The sequence below is a fragment of the Rhinatrema bivittatum genome, chromosome 5 (assembly GCF_901001135.1).
Source record: "Rhinatrema bivittatum chromosome 5, aRhiBiv1.1, whole genome shotgun sequence".
Taxonomy (NCBI): Eukaryota; Metazoa; Chordata; class Amphibia; order Gymnophiona; family Rhinatrematidae; genus Rhinatrema; species Rhinatrema bivittatum.
This window is the reverse complement of record NC_042619.1, coordinates 341,402,182-341,418,410: the sequence shown is the minus strand read 5'-3', so window position 1 is coordinate 341,418,410 and position 16,229 is coordinate 341,402,182. Positions and strand designations below refer to the sequence as shown.

Genomic DNA, 16,229 nt, shown 5'->3' with positions numbered 1-16,229 from the left:
AGAGCGTATTAAATGCCATTGAGCGTGTATTGCTAACCGCATATTGCTGAGAGCCTATTAAATGCCATTGAGCGTGTATTGCTAACCGCATATTGCTGAGAGCCTATTAAATGCCATTGAGCGTGTATTGCTAACTGCATATTGCTGAGTGCATATTGCATACGATTGGGCTGTTGCTTCTTATTCTTCCTGAGCGCCTATTGTGTTGTATTGCCTTTTGCTGCCGCATATTATTCTTGTGCGCCTATTGTATTAAGCGCCTATTGCTGCCGCATACTGTTATTATTGTGCGCCTGTTGTATTAAGCGCCTATTGCTGCCGCATACTATTATTGTGCGCCTGTTGTATTAAGCGCCTATTGCTGCCGCATACTATTATTGTGCCCCTGTTGTATTAAACGCCTATTGCTGCCGCATATTATTATTATTGCGCGCTTGTTGTATTAAGCATTCAGCGCATATTTTTCGATGGATCAGAACGCAGAAGCGTCTTCAGCGGCGGCGCCGCCTGCCTCAGGCATTAAAGCCCTTGGCCTCTGCTCTGCATACCAGCTTAGAGCCATGCGCAGTGAAGAGCCAGGCTCCCTATGTGCCCAATGTGAGGAGGCCAGGACCGGTCTCAGCCACGATTTGTTGACAGTTCCCCAGGGGCTACCCCGGAGTTAGGGGGCAGTCTCGACCAATCAGGAATCCCGGGGGAGCTTGTACCCCGGCGATTAGAGGTCGCTTCAATTTCCTGGGTGGATCTCTTTAAGGGGATTCATGCCTTCGTACAGATGCAAACGGCTTCCCGTCCAGGCCCTGTGGTTCCTGTTGTTCCTGCGGTGGCTGCGACTGCGGCGGCTACTGCTGCGGTGGCGGCTCCTGCGGATCCTGTTACTGGACCCTCACGCCCTTATTGCGAGCAGGACTTCCCGCCGCTGGACAGTCCGGATCAATCAGACCAGGAGGTCTCACAGGACGAGTCTGAACTCCCGGACGAGGGGGACCTTCCCCCAGGGACTGAGCCATATAGAACCATGAGGCGGTTCTTCCCTAAAGAGGATCTCTCCGACCTGGTGTCTCAGTGTCTGGCGGAATTGGATATTACAGGGCCCAGCGCATCGGTACCCTCTGCGCAGAACCCCCTGCTGGAAGGTCTTCGTCCTACAGCCCACCATTTTCCATTCTTGCAAGCGTCACAACAATTGATAGATTTAGAATGGGCGGCACCAGCGGCTTCCTTCAAAGGGGGTCGGGCTCTGAAGAGCATGTACCCATTGGCACCGGCTATCCAGGACCTGCTGGCGTGCCCTCAGGTGGACGCCTTGATTAGCGCTGTGGTCAAGCGCACTACCATTCCAGTTGAAGGGGGGATGGCCCTCAGGGAGCCTCATGACCGGCGCCTGGACGCCATTCTGAAACAGACCTTTGAGGTGGCAGCTCTATCTTTGCAGATCGCGACCTGCTGCACAGTGGTGACGCGTGCCTGTTTGTCACAGGTTAGAAACAACGCTCCAGCGGCAGACATGGAGTCCGCTCTTTCGTTCCTCACAGACGCTGCATCTGACCTGGTTCGGACTACAGCTAAGGGGATCTCATCCTCCATAGCTGCCAGGAGGCAGCTCTGGATCCGGAGATGGTCAGCTGATGCACCTTCCAAGACACGCCTCACCAGATTGCCCTTTAAGGGCTCCTTCGTATTTGGCAGCGACCTTGATAAACTGGCCAGTACATGGGGTGCCTCTCCAGTGCCCAGGCTGCCGGAAGATCGGTTCAGAAGGGGCCAGCGCGCCTTTCCAAGGCCCTCCAAGGGCAGGAGTTCCCAGCGCTTTGTTCCTTACAGGGGTCACTACCAGGCACCTCGTCCTCCGGCCAGGAATCAGTCCTTTCGGACCAAGCAGCGCAAGAGGGGGGCTGGTCCGGGCTCGGGTCCCGGCCGCGCCTCACAATGAGAATTCGCCGATTCATCTGGGGGACAGATCCATAGGGGGCAGGTTAACCCTCTTCTACCCCAGATGGGTCGAGATCACGTCGGACCAGTGGGTCCTCGCCGTTATCCGGGAGGGATATTATCTGGACTTTCATCATCTCCCTCCGGACAAGTTTGTGGAATCTTCATGTCCCATACACAAGAAGGCAGCATTGGAAGCTACCTTGGCGAGGCTCCTGTCCTTGAAAGCCATCATCCCAGTACCTGCCTGGGAAGTGAATTCTGGACACTATTCCATTTATTTCATGGTACCCAAGAAAGGGGGCACTTTTTGGCCTGTGCTGGACCTCAAGTCAGTCAATCGATACTTACGAGTACCGAGGTTTCGCATGGAGACTCTGTGCTCCGTCAAGGCTGCAGTACAGCCAGGAGAGTTCCTCACGGCCTTAGACTTGTCGGAAGCCTATCTGCATATCCCGATCCATCCGGATCATCAGCGCTACCAACGCTTCAAGGTTCTAGGACGCCACTTCCAATTCCGGGCTCTGCCCTTCGGGTTGGCCACGTCACCGCGGACCTTCACCAAGGTGGTCGTATTGGTAGCAGCGGCACTCAGGCGGGAAGGAATCCTGGTCCATCCCTACCTAGACTGGCTGATCAGGGCAAAGTCACGAGAGGAGAGCCATCGGACAACCGACAGAGTAATCGCCCTTCTGGAAAGCTTGGGCTGGGTAATCAACCTCAGCAAGAGTTGCCTACAGCCTTCCCAGTCTCTGGAATACCTGGGAGTGCAGTTCGACACCCAGGCGGACACAGTCAGTCTCACTACCAAGAGAAGGTTAAAACTTCAGACGCGTATCCGGTACTTGATGGGAGCCAGTCGGCCCATAGCTGCAGGTTCTCAGCCTCATGGCATCCACCCTGGAAGTGGTACCTTGGGCAAGGGCCCATATGAGACCGTTACAACACTCCCTGCTCTCTCGCTGGAGCCCCCGCTTTCGGAACTATTCCACGCACCTTCCTCTGCCAGCCAGAGTACGGACCCAGTTACGGTGGTGGTTGCAGTCCAGCCACATGAGCAGGGGGTCGAAGATGTCCGTCCTCACCTATGTGGACTCTGCTCACCACAGATGCCAGCCTGAGTGGCTGGGGAGCACACTGCGAAGAACTCACTGCACAAGGGCGGTGGAACAGAGAAGAGGCAGCGTGGAACATCAACCGTCTAGAGGCCCGGGCAGTCCGATTGGCATGCCTACAATTTGCTCACAGACTGAAGAACAGAGCAGTCAGAGTGATGTCCTACAACGCCACCACGGTCGCATACGTCAACCGTCAGGGCGAAACCAGAAGCCAACAGGTATCTCTGGAGATAGCCCCGCTGATGGCTTGGGCAGAGGCGAATCTTCAGGACATCTCAGCCGTCCACATTGCCGGGAAGGACAACACCATGGCAGACTTCCTCAGCAGAGAAAGCCTAGATCCAGGAGAGTGGCAGCTGTCACCCACAGCCTTCCAGATGATTGTTGATCACTGGGGGATTCCGGACATGGACTTACTAGCGGACAAGTCCAATGCTCAAGTACTCAGATACTTCAGCCGCAAACGCTACCCGTTCTCACACGGAATCGATGCCCTGGTTCAGACATGGCCTCCAGGGACTCTGCTATACGCATTTCCTCTGTGGCCTCTGCTGGTCGCCATCATCCACAAGATTCAGAGACACCGGAGCCTAGTTCTTCTAGTGGCACCAGACTGGCCAAGAAGACCCTGGTATGCGGTCCTGAGAAGACTACTGGCAGGGGAGCCCTTTCCCCTGCCTCCTCGCCGGGACCTTCTACGTCATGGTCCCATCCTCCACGAGGATCCGGCTCAATTCTCTCTTACGGTCTGGCCATTAAGAGGTCTAGACTGAAGAAAAGAGGTTACTCGGAGCCCGTGATAGAAACACTCCTCCGAGCCCGCAAGTTTTCCACTTCCCTCACCTACGTAAGGATCTGGAGAATATTTGAAGCATGGTGCGACACATGGCACCAATCCACATGCGACCACAACCCCTATTGTTCTGGATTTCCTGCAAGTTGGGCTTCAGAAGGGTCTCTCCCTCAGCTCCATCAAAGTTCAGGTGGCTGCACTGTCTTGCTATGGTCCCAGGAGGGATGGCAAGACCATTGCCACGCCTCCAGATGTGTCTCGCTTCCTGAAAGGAGTTAAGCACATTCGTCCGCCACTGAAGTGGCCAGTGCCTTTGTGGAACCTCAACCTTGTTTTGGATTTCCTCGCGGGATCCACCTTCAGACCCCTTCGGGGCTTGTCTCTCCGTTCTCTAACCTTGAAGATGGTGTTCTTATTGGCGGTGTGTTCAGCACGCCGCGTCTCAGAGCTACAAGCACTGACCTGCCGTGATCCCTTTCTGAGAATCACTCCAGAGGCTATCCATCTTCGCACGGTTCCCTCCTTTTTACCTAAAGTGGTCTCACGATTTCACCTTAATCAAACTATATCCTTGCCTACCACGGCGGGTTTGAAGAAATCTGAAGAAGGGCGTTTGCTACGCCATCTCGACATAGGCAGAATGCTGCCCAGATATCTGAAAATGACACAAGAAGTACAGCGGGAAAAGACAAGGGGAAGCGGCCTCTCGGCCCACCATCGCCCGCTGGATTAAAGAAGTTATCAGAGCAGCTTACGTGGAGGCCGGGAAGTCTCCTCCTCTGCAAGTCAAGGCTCATTCTACCAGAGCACAAGCAGCATCTTGGGCAGAATCCGGGATGCTGTCGCCTGCAGAAATATGTAAAGCGGCGACGTGGTCCTCCCTCCATACCTTCTCCATGTTCTACCGTCTGGATGTCCAGGCCAGGGAGGACACAGCATTTGCGAGGGCGGTTCTACATGGTCCTCAGGCAGCCTTCCGCCCACGCTGGGAGTAAAGCTTTTGTACATCCCATTTGTTCTGAGTCCATCTGGCTACACGACAGGAAATGTTGAGATTACTTACCTGATAATCTCCTTTTCCTTAGTGTAGACAGATGGACTCAGCATCCCGCCCAGTTGCCTGTGTACATGGGTTTCACCGATTCAAGGTAAGCCATGTCATCTGTTTCCATATGAGCGTACACTCTACCAGGTGTCAACGCCTTCCAGTTGTGAATGCTGGCGGTCTCCAGCTACTATCAATCGGTCAGGGGAATCCTGTTTCACTATTTCACTGAGCGTCAGTACACACATCCATAACAGCTTTTGCAAGGAAGATTACTAAGTTGCTACGCTTCCTGTGGGGGTATATATACCCGTGCTGACGTCAGATCCATCTCCAACTGCTAGCACGAGCATACTATACCCATTTGTTCTGAGTCCATCTGTTTACACTAAGGAAAAGGAGATTATCAGGTAAGTAATCTCAACAATCGACACCATAAGTCTCGGACCATCGAGGGAGCGAAGTCATCGACCTCACCATCGTCTGAGCCGCCGTCGAAGAAACCCCGTCCAGAAAAGGCACTGACCTTTTTGGCGACCGGGTCACCGAGGCAACCCTCACCTGACAGGGGATCGGGAGCCATGACTCCGCCTTTAACGGTGGTCCCTCTGGCTATGCCTCTGCCTCCTTCTTCTGTTCTGGAGCCGGGGCTGCTTGCTCCAGGTCTCCAAGAAGAACTGGATTGGATGGTTCAGGAGGCCATCAACAAGGCGATGCAATGACTCCAGGTTCCTCCGGTACTGATTGAGGAACCGATAACCGACCCGATTCTGGCAGCGTTGGCACTGCTGCTCTCTAGGATGGAAGTGCTCATTGCCGCTTTTCCACTGATGGATCCCGGGTGTCCGATGGCTCCGGAGCCCTCCCCACTTACATTATCATTGGGAGGAGAAACACCGTTCCGCATCTCTCCATCGGGAGTTCTGCCTTAGCCAATGATGCCGATATGTCCCTCACCACTGATCCAACCAATGGTGCCGATTCGTCCGGCGCCACCGAGCCATCCATCGATGTCCTCGATGCCTGCGCCGGTGCCTTCGATGCCTTCATCGGTGCCTCCGATAATTCCTATGATTCCTTCGGAACCTAGACCAGGACCTTCAGGTATCCAACCACCCCATCCCACTCTAATTCCTAGAGGGACGGGTGCTGATCCCTATGACACCTGGACTGATGATTCCTCCCCAGACACCGATGATTTACCTTCACCACCTTCACCCACTGAAAGTAGGAAGCATTCTCCTCCAGAGGACCTCTCCTTTATAAATTTTGTGAAGGAAATGTCTGAATTGGTTCCCTTCCAATTGCAGACTGAACAGGATGACAGACACCAGTTGATGGAGTTGCTCCAATTCTTGGATGCTCCCAAGAAAATAACCTCCATCCCTTTCCACCATGTTCTTCTGGATGTTCTCAAGAAGAACTGGGAACATCCTGGCTCCATTGCTGCAGTGGATAGAAAAGCTGACACTACCTATTTGGTGCAATCAGCTCCAGGCTTTCAGAAAACACAATTGGACCACCAATCTGTAGTTGTTGAATCTGCACAAAAAAGAGCAAAGAGATCAAAGCCTCACACTTCTTTTCCCCCTTGTAAGGAACAGAAGTTTCTAGATGCCATTGGCCGCTGTGTATTCCAAGGCTCAATGCTCATCTCCCGGATTGCAGCTTATCAGCTCTATATGACCCAATATAATAGGGTCATTTTTAATCAGATACAAGATTTGACAGATACCCTGCCTCAACAATTCCAAGATCAGCTTCAAACCCTAGTAAACAAGGGTTTTGAAGCAGGCAAGCATGAGATCAGATCATCCTATGATATCTTTGATACTGCTACCAGAGTATCTGCAGCAGCTATTTCGGCAAGGAGATGGGCCTGGCTCAAGTCTTCTGACCTTCGCCCTGAGGTACAAGACTGGTTATCTGACCTACCCTGTGTAGGAGATAACCTATTTGGAGAACAGATTCAACGGACAGTGGCGGAACTTAAGGACCATCATGAGACTCTCAGACAGCTCTCTGATGCCTTCTGACTACCCTTCAAAACAGCCCTTCCGAAAGGACTCTAAGAAGTCCTTCTTCCGGCCGAAGAAGTCCTACCCGCCACCAACCAGATCCCGTGCCACGAGACCTTTTCAAAAAGCCCAGTCTCGTCAGACACGGAAACAAAAGTTGCAAGCAGCTCCTCAACCAGGTCCTGTTTCAGGTTTTTGACTTCCACCTAGAGAGCAGAGGCAGACACCATTGCCTCACATACCAGTGGGAGGCAGACTGTGCCATTTCAACAACATATGGCACTCAATTACCTCAGACCAATGGGTACTGGCGATAATTGCCCAGGGTTACCATCTGAACTTTCTCTCCGTGCCACCGGACTCTCCATCTCTGCCGACGTGGAGAACATCCGATCACTCCATCTTTCTGGATCAGGAGGCCTCCCTCCTTCTCCAATCCAAGGCAATAGAACCCGCACCCTACTCTCAGCACGGCCTAGGGTTCTATTCCCGGTACTTTCTAATCCCCAAAAATTCAGGAGGCGTTTGTCCTATTCTGGACCTACGGGCCCTCAACAAGTACCTCCAGCAAGAGAAGTTCAAAATGGTAACCTTGGGCGCTCTTCTTCCTCTCCTACAAAGCGGAGACTGGATCTGCTCTCTAGACCTCCAGGACGCATACACTCATATTGTGATAACTCCATTTCATCACAAATAACTGAGGTTTCTAGTAGGCCCAAAGTACTATCAGTGTCGAGTGCTTCCATTCGGACTAGCCTCTGCGCCACGAGTCTTCATGAAATGCCTCATAGTGGTTGCAGTAGTGTTCATGACTACCTCTATCTAGACGATTGGTTAGTCAGGGCTCCCACTCAGCAAGCTGCTCTGTTGTCCCTCAATCTAACCTTACACACTCTAATTTCATTAGGATTTCTCGTCAGCTACGAAAATCCTCTTTAGTCCCATCTCAAACCTTGTCGTTCATTGGGGCAGACTTGGACACCTTGCAGGCAAAGGCTTTTCTGCCTCGACATTGAGCGCTCACTCTCGTGTCTCTCGCACACCAGCTGCAGTCTCAGTAATCTGCTACTACTCGTCACTTTCTCATCCTCCTGGGACACATGGCATCCTCAGTACAAGTCACACCAATGGCATGATTGGCCATGAGTCATGCAGTGGACTCTATGGTCACAATGGACTCAAAGCGTTCAGCCCCTGTCGACCATGGTCCACGTAACCGTCTCACTCCTTCAGTCTCTTGCCTGGTGGAGACATCAAAACTATCTCCTCCATGGCTTGCCCTTTCAGGCTCCAGACCCTCAAATAACACCGATGCTTCCAACCTCGGCTGGGGAGTCCATGTGGCCAATCTGCAGACACAAGGATCTTGGTCTCCAGAGGAAGCCAAACACCAAATAAATTTCCTGGAGCTTCGAGCAATAAGATATGCTCTCAGGGCATTTAAGGATCGCCTCTCAAATCAAGTTATCCTGATCCAGACGGACAACCAGGTGGCCTTGTGGTACATCAACAAACAGGGAGGCATGGGCTCCTTCCTTCTGTGTCAGGAAGCTGCACAGATATGGGCGGAAGCTCTCTCCGATTCGATGTACCTCAGGGCCACCTGGTTGCCGGGAGTGGAGAATGTGTTGGCAGACAAGCTGAGTCGCATCTTTCAACCACACGAGTGGTCTCTCAACCCCTCAGTAGCGAACTCAGACTTTCAACAATGGGAATATCCTCGTATAGACCTCTTTGCGTCTCCTCAAAACCGCAAAGTAGAGAACTTCTGCTCTCTCATTTGCAGCAAACACTCTCAGCCCAGAGACGCATTCTCCCTCTCGTGGGCAACCAGTCTACTCTATGCATTCTTTCCACTTCCTCTTCTCTCGAAGAATCTCATGAAGTTACGTCAGGACAAGGGAACCATGATCCTGATAGCACCACACTGGCCACACCAAGTGTGGTTTCCAATACTGCAGGATCTCTCCATTCGCAGGCACATTCCCTTAGGAAAGGACTGCTTCTGATCACACACAACAACGGGTGCCTCTGCCATCCCAATCTTCATGCCTTGTCCCTGATGGCATGGATGTTGAAAGGTTAATCCTTCAGCGACTTAACCTTTCTGAACCTGTTTCCCTTGTCTTGATTGCTTCACGGAAGCCTTCCACGAGAAAAGCTTTCTCTTACAAATGGAAAAGGTTCACATCATGGTGCTCTTCTCAGTCCCTTGACCCTTTTTCCTGTCCAATCACGAAGTTTTTGGACTATCTCTGGCATTTATCAGTCAGGTCTAAAGACGACTTCTATCAGAATGCATGTCAGTGCGGTAGCCGCCTTCCATAAAAGTATGGGGGATGTTCCTCTATCAGTACAACCCCTTGTAACACGTTTTTTGAAGGGCTTGCTTCACCTCAAGCCTCCACTGCATCCTCCGGCCCCTTCTTGGGACCTTAACCTGGTTTTAGGTCGGCTCATGAAACCACCATTTGAGCCTCTTCACTCTTGTGAACTTCAGTATCTCACATGGAAAGTGATTTTCCTTTTGGCAATCACTTCAGCTCGCAGAGTTAGTGAATTACAGGCCCTAGTTACCTATCCGCCTTACACTAAACTTCTGCAGGACCGGGTAGTTCTCCGCACTCACCCTAAATTCTTACCTAAGGTAGTTTCGGATTTTCACCTCAATCAATCCATCATACTATCTACCTTTTTTCCCAGACCCCACTCCAATCCAGGAGAACAGACTCTGCATACCCTTGACTGTAAATGGGCTCTAGCATTCTATCTAGACCGTACAGCTGGCCACAGGAAAAGCACTCAATTGTTTGTCTCTTTCCACCCTAACAAATTAGTGCAGCCTGTGGGTAAGCATACTGTCTCTTCCTGGTTGGCGGACTGCATATCCTTTTGCTATCAGCAAGTGGGCATTCCATTTCAAGACCGTGTTAAAGCACACTCTATGAGGGCCATGGCGACTTCAGTAGCACACCTCCGATCGGTGCCGCTTCCTGACATTTGCAGGACTGCCACCTGGAGTTCTCGCCACACCTTTGCAGCCCACTATTGCTTGGACAAAGCCGGAAGGCAGGATTCCATCTTCGGCCAGTCTGTCCTTTGTAACCTGTTTACAACGTGACATACCAACACCCTTCCGCCTGCCCGATGGGGTTCAGGATGTCCTCTACCAAATTCTGCCCCAGATGTGCCTGTTGCATGCCTTTGGGTACATTTGGTGCATGCTCGACATCCTCAGCTCGGTATTCACCCATATGTGAGGACTACCATCCTGCTTGTCCTGTGAGAAAGCAAATGTTGCTTACCTGTAACAGGGGTTCTCACAGGACAGCAGGATGTTAGTCCTCACGAATCCTCCCGCCGCCCCGCGGTGTTGGGTTTGTAACGTTTTATTATTTTATTTTTCGGCACTGCCTGTAGCTTTTAAATAAGACTGAAGGGGGACCCCTGCTGGGTGCAGGGTTAGTGCCATGCTGGGCATGCCCAGTAGGGGCCAGTCAAAGTTCTGGAAACTTTGACAAAAAGTGTTCCGTGATAGGGCTCCATCCTGTGATGTCACCCATATGTGAGGACTAACATCCTGCTGTCCTGTGAGAACACTTGTTACAGGTAAGCAACATTTGCTTTTCTTCCAAAAGGGAGCAATCTCAGAGCAAGTCCATCAGATGTGCCCCATAGAACTCCTTTCATTAAATCCTCGCTAGCACTTATTGGAGACTCCCCCATACAGCCCATGCAACTTTGAAGGAGTGAGGTTCCACTATTTATTTATTTAAAATAATTTATGATGCACAGTATCGCAAGTAGTAGGTAAGGACTATTTTGACTCTGACCAAATTGTCAATGATTACAAACAATATACCCGTGTATTTCAATGAATTTTATCTTCAATTTTTATTATTTAACAAACCTTTAAAAACATAACACATATCTATTTATATCACCCATACACACCACATTCACTCACACAACAATAAACTATTAAAAACTAACAATACAAACTTGTTATACTTTAACAATACTATTGCAACATTCCCTAATTTACAATGTAAACATACTCCTCTTTTATTAATTACCCCAATTTCTACCACTGTTATATTTAACACAAATTTCCTTTACTAATGTAGACAATCATTTGTAATTAGAGTTCCTTATTAGATTCATATTTCATAAGTTACATCCTAACATGATGAACATTTATAATACTCTTTGCTTATATCCCGTCTGAGTTTCTTATTAAATTGCCGTTCTCATTTTCATGAAATTCATAACTTGTATCCCAACACAATCGATATTGCAATTTCTTTAATCTTATCCCGACAGGAAGCTCCTGTTTCTCCCATTGGTTTCTTCAGGGGATTGAGAACGGCAATTTAATAAGAAACTCAGACGGGATATAAGCAAAGAGTATTATAAATGTTCATCATGTTAGGATGTAACTTATGAAATATGAATCTAATAAGGAACTCTAATTACAAATGATTGTCTACATTAGTAAAGGAAATTTGTGTTAAATATAACAGTGGTAGAAATTGGGGTAATTAATAAAAGAGGAGTATGTTTACATTGTAAATTAGGGAATGTTGCAATAGTATTGTTAAAGTGTAACAAGTTTGTATTGTTAGTTTTTAATAGTTTATTGTTGTGTGAGTGAATGTGGTGTGTATGGGTGATATAAATAGATATGTGTTATGTTTTTAAAGGTTTGTTAAATAATAAAAATTGAAGATAAAATTCATTGAAATACACGGGTATATTGTTTGTAATACTTGTCAGTGTTAATACCTGTGGTAGACCCAGGATAATTCTATTAATACAAATTGTCAATGAGTCAATAGTGAAAGTTCTTATATATGGTTATGTTTTGTTTGAGGGACCGCTTGTAGCTAGGGATTCACCTATGTGTAAGGCCTGCTATCCTATTTGTCCTCGGAAAAAGTAGAGTTTTTTTTACCTATCTCTGAGGACAGCAGGATGTCAGTTTTCATGAGACCTGCCCACTTCCCCATGGATTTAGGTCTCCATGTTGTGGTTTTTTTCTTATAATTCTATATTATTAGATTGAAGGTACCCTATGCGGATGAGTGGTATAATGTATGCTCAAAAAGGCTCAGTCAAAGTTCTAGAAATTTTGACATGTTTTCCATGCTGGGTCCCATCTAATGGTGTCACTCTAATGGTGACTGAAATCCTGCTGTCCCCTGAGAACTCCTGTTACAAGTAAGCACCTCTGTTTTGCAGCAGCTGGTCTCATCTATCCCCTAGGAAGATTGACTCCCTTCTAACAGTTCCCTTCCATTATTAGCAGCAGTGTATTACTGGTGTATAGCTCACTACCTGAAAGGTGTACTCCCAGCATTTGGCTCAGGTCAGAATCAGGCAGCCTACCCCTAGGTGTCCATTCTCTGCCTCTTGCTATGATTAACCTCCTCTCTCTCTTTCTCTCTGATTGTTGTACTGTGGTAAGTTCCACTGTTGTCCACCAAGCATTTGACTTAAGTGCTGGGAAGAACTTTGATTTGCCATTCTTTTTGTGTGTATCTGTGATATGTTAGTCTCTGGATTTCTGGCGTTGTGGTATGTGAAGTCTCTGCTTTAAAGTTTTGTGTGCTGGTCATTGTCTTCTGTGTTTACAGCATGTGGATCTCTGCTTCTGGATTTGGTGTGCTAATTGTGGCTTTATGTTCCTGCTGGCAGCTGCTTTGTGTATGTGCTGTCTTGTGTGGTAGCCTCAGGTCATTGATTGCCTTTTTTCCATCCTCCTATTACGCCATTGGAGGCTCTCACTGTTTGTGTTAGTGCTACTGCTGTTCTACATCCTGATTTAGTTTGCTACTTCGCCACAATTCAAAACTGATATGACAACCTTGGGCTGTACAATGCTGCTTGCCCCCATTTATGAATCATCTCCTGTTGCTCTGGGAAGCTGATCAGAACTTCTGCTGGAGTCTGAGATGCTGCTGTGAATCAGGAAAGGTGCTAGTTTTACCTTTGCCCTTTTATACCCTGCTCCTGGCATCTCAATTACTGTACTGCCTCAATAAAAACTTTCCCACTGTAGTCCAGGTGAACTAAATTCTAGCAGAGAGATAGAGGAAGGAATGGGGGAGGCAGGGAGCCATGTTGGGGGCTGCTCTGGCCTACCATGTTCTGGATCCTTACTATTATGTTTTTAGCATCCTTTTCATGTTCTTCCAGTTCAGAACACTATGAGAGGGTATTGAGCAGTGCAGGGAGTGGGAGGTAGCTGGATAAAATTACTCAGCTAACTTTAACCAGGATATTCAGTGAGACTTAGCTGGGTAAATTTATTGTTAAATATATGCTTGGGTAAAGTTAGGTAACTTTGGCTAACTTTAGGAAAGTGTTTGCAGTGACCAAAATTACCCAGGTAAATACAGGCTAAATAATCTCCACCTTTGAAGCTAGCTTCTTTTGTTTGGGTATGTGTTACTTGTGTAATTACTCACCTGGCTAAAACATACAGTGCATTCAGAAAGTATTCAGACCCTTTCACTTTTTCCACATTTTGTTATGTTACAGCCTTATTCTAAAATTGATATTCATTTTTCCCTCCTCAGTGTAAACACAATACCCTATAATGATAAAGCGAAATTAGGGCTGTGGAAATTTGTACAAATTTGAAAAAAAAACAAACAAAACCTGAAATATATTTACATAAGTATTGAGATCCTTTACTCAGTACTTTGTTGAGACACCTTTTGCAGCAATTACAGCCTCAAGTCTTGGGTATGATGCTACAACCTTGGCATGCCTGGATTTGGGCATTTTCTCCCATTCTTCTCTGCAGATCCTCTCAAGCTCTATCAGGTTGGATGGGGAGCATCGATGTACAGTTATTTGCAAATATGTTTGATCGGTTTCAAGTCTAGGCTCTGGCTGGGCCATTCAAGGACATTCACAGACTTGTGCCGAAGCCACTCTTGCATTGTCTTGGCTATGTGCTTAGGCTCATTGTCCTGTTGAAAGGTGAATCATCATCCCAGTCTGAGGTCCAGAACACTCTGGAGCAGGTTTTCCTCCAGGCTCTCTCTGTTCTTTGCTCCATTTATCTTTCCCTCAATTCTGACTAGTCTCCCAGTTCCTGCAGCTGAAAAACGTCCCCATAGCATGATGCTGCCACCACCAAGCTTTACCGTAGGGGTGATATTTGCTAGGTGATGAGCGGTGTCTGGTTTCCTCCAGACATGACACTTGGCATTCAAGCCAAAGAGTTCAATCTTGGTTTCATCAGACCAAAGAATCTTATTTCTCATGCTCTGAGCATCCTTTAAGTGCCTTTGGCAAACTCCAGGTGGGCTTTCATGTGCCTTTTACTGAGGAATGGCTTCCATCTGGCCACTCTATCATAAAGGCCTGATCGATGGAGTGCTGCAGAGATGATTGTCCTTCTGGAAGGTTCTCCCATATCCACAGCAGAATTATGGAGCTCTGTCAGTGTGACCATGGAGTGCTTGGCCACTTCCCTGACCAAGGCTCTTCTCCCCCGATTGCTCAGTTTGGGTGGGTGGCCAGCTCTAGGAAAAGTCCAGGTGGTTCCGAACTTCTTCCAAATGATCTTTGGGACCTTCAATGCTGCAGCAATTTTTCTCTACCTTTCTACAGATCTCTGCCCGACACAATCCTGTCCCGGAGGTCTAAAAATAATTTCTTGCACTTGATGGCTTTAATTTTGCTCTGTGTGTCGTTCCAAATCATGTATAATCAATTGACTCTAGTCAAGTTGGAGAAATATCTCAAGAATGATCAGTGGAAATGGGGTGCACCTGAGCTCAACTTTGAGTGTCATAGCAAAAAGTCTGAATACTTAAGGAAATGTGATAGTTCAGGTTTTTTAAAATTAATTTGTATACATTTCTCCAAATTGGATTTCACTTTGTCATTATGGGATATTGTGTGTAGATTAAGGAGGGAAAATTGTATATTCACTATAGAAATGTAGAAAAAATGAAGGGGTCTGAATATGTTCTGAATGCACTGTATCTGTTTGGTGGCCCGGGAAATTGAAAACTCTGGGTTTGTCTTGTTAAGTCCTGAACATTGAATATTGACTTTTTGTTGATTTCCTAAAGATTGAGACTCAAAAGATTTAATTCCTCTTTCATTCCTCTCCCTTAGCTTCAGTGATTCTTTTAGCATGCTCAGAAAATCTTTTGCTTAGTTTAATCATGCTCTGTAACGTGTCAGATTTCTCATTCAAAACAAGAATAATGGATTTAGTTACCTTTCATTTTTTCAAATGTCTCAGTTTCATTGCCGTCTCTTTCTCTGGCAGCCATTTTAGAACTGGTAGGCTTGACGTTTTGTCTCCTGAGCAGCTTAACAGACAGTTCTGTTTTAAAATGAATTTATTCTTAGAACTTACATAAAACACAGTACAATAGAAAAGGATTGCCAGGGGTTGCCAGAATGATTTTTGGTTTTAAGAGCCATGGCCTGGATCCCACTTCCACAGAACTGCTCAGCAGCTAAACATTTAAATCTTCAAAAAATATTTTAGTAATATGGTGTTTAAAACAAAAATGTAAATGAATGATCAGATATTATAAGAGGTATCAGATTGAAATTGTATGACTATATCATGAACATATAACTGGAAAATGAACTTGGAAAAAATTTGTAAGCTTGGAATGTTACCATAAATGTAATATGAACCCCTATTCCTCCTCACAGGAAATGTGTGTGTTTATACATGTGTGTGCATGTGAAAAAAAGAATAGTGGAGATAACCTAGGAATACATCCAATATGTAAACAGTAGAGCCAAAAATCAGATGATATAACTTCTGCTACTTCAGGTATTTTGTTTAAGGTCACACAATAAATGTCAAATAGGAAAATAGAATTAGTGTCTTGGCTATGTGTGATAATCATGAAGCTACACTATCTTTTGGGCCGATACAGAAAGAAGTGCTGGAGAGCTGGCGAGCACCCACTCTCCCGACGCGCATACAGGCCAGTGTCCTGGATGCGTGATTCAGTATCAGCCCGCATGCAAATGAGGGCCTGCAGTAAAAGGAGGCGCTAGGGACACGCTAGTGTCCCTAGCGCCTCCTTTTTGACAGAAGTGGCGGCTGTCAGCGGGTTTGACAGCTGAAGCTCAATTTAACCGGCGTCAGTTCTTGAACCTGCTGACAGCCACGGGTTTGGAAAACGGACGCCGGCAAAATTGAGTGTCCATCTTCCAACCCACGGGCAGATTAAAAAAAATTTTTAAATTAAAATTTTATTTTTTTAAATTAAATTTTTTTTTTATTTTTGGGGCCTCTGACTTAATATCGCTATGATATTAAGTCGGAGGTG

At 47.3% G+C, this 16,229-nt stretch overlaps 1 protein-coding gene across 1 annotated transcript in view; it reads left to right on the top strand.

Annotated features, from left to right (window-relative positions):
• LOC115092958 (E3 ubiquitin-protein ligase HERC2-like) overlaps positions 1-16,229 on the top strand; it is a 2,733,734-nt gene that overhangs the window by 478,966 nt on the left and 2,238,539 nt on the right.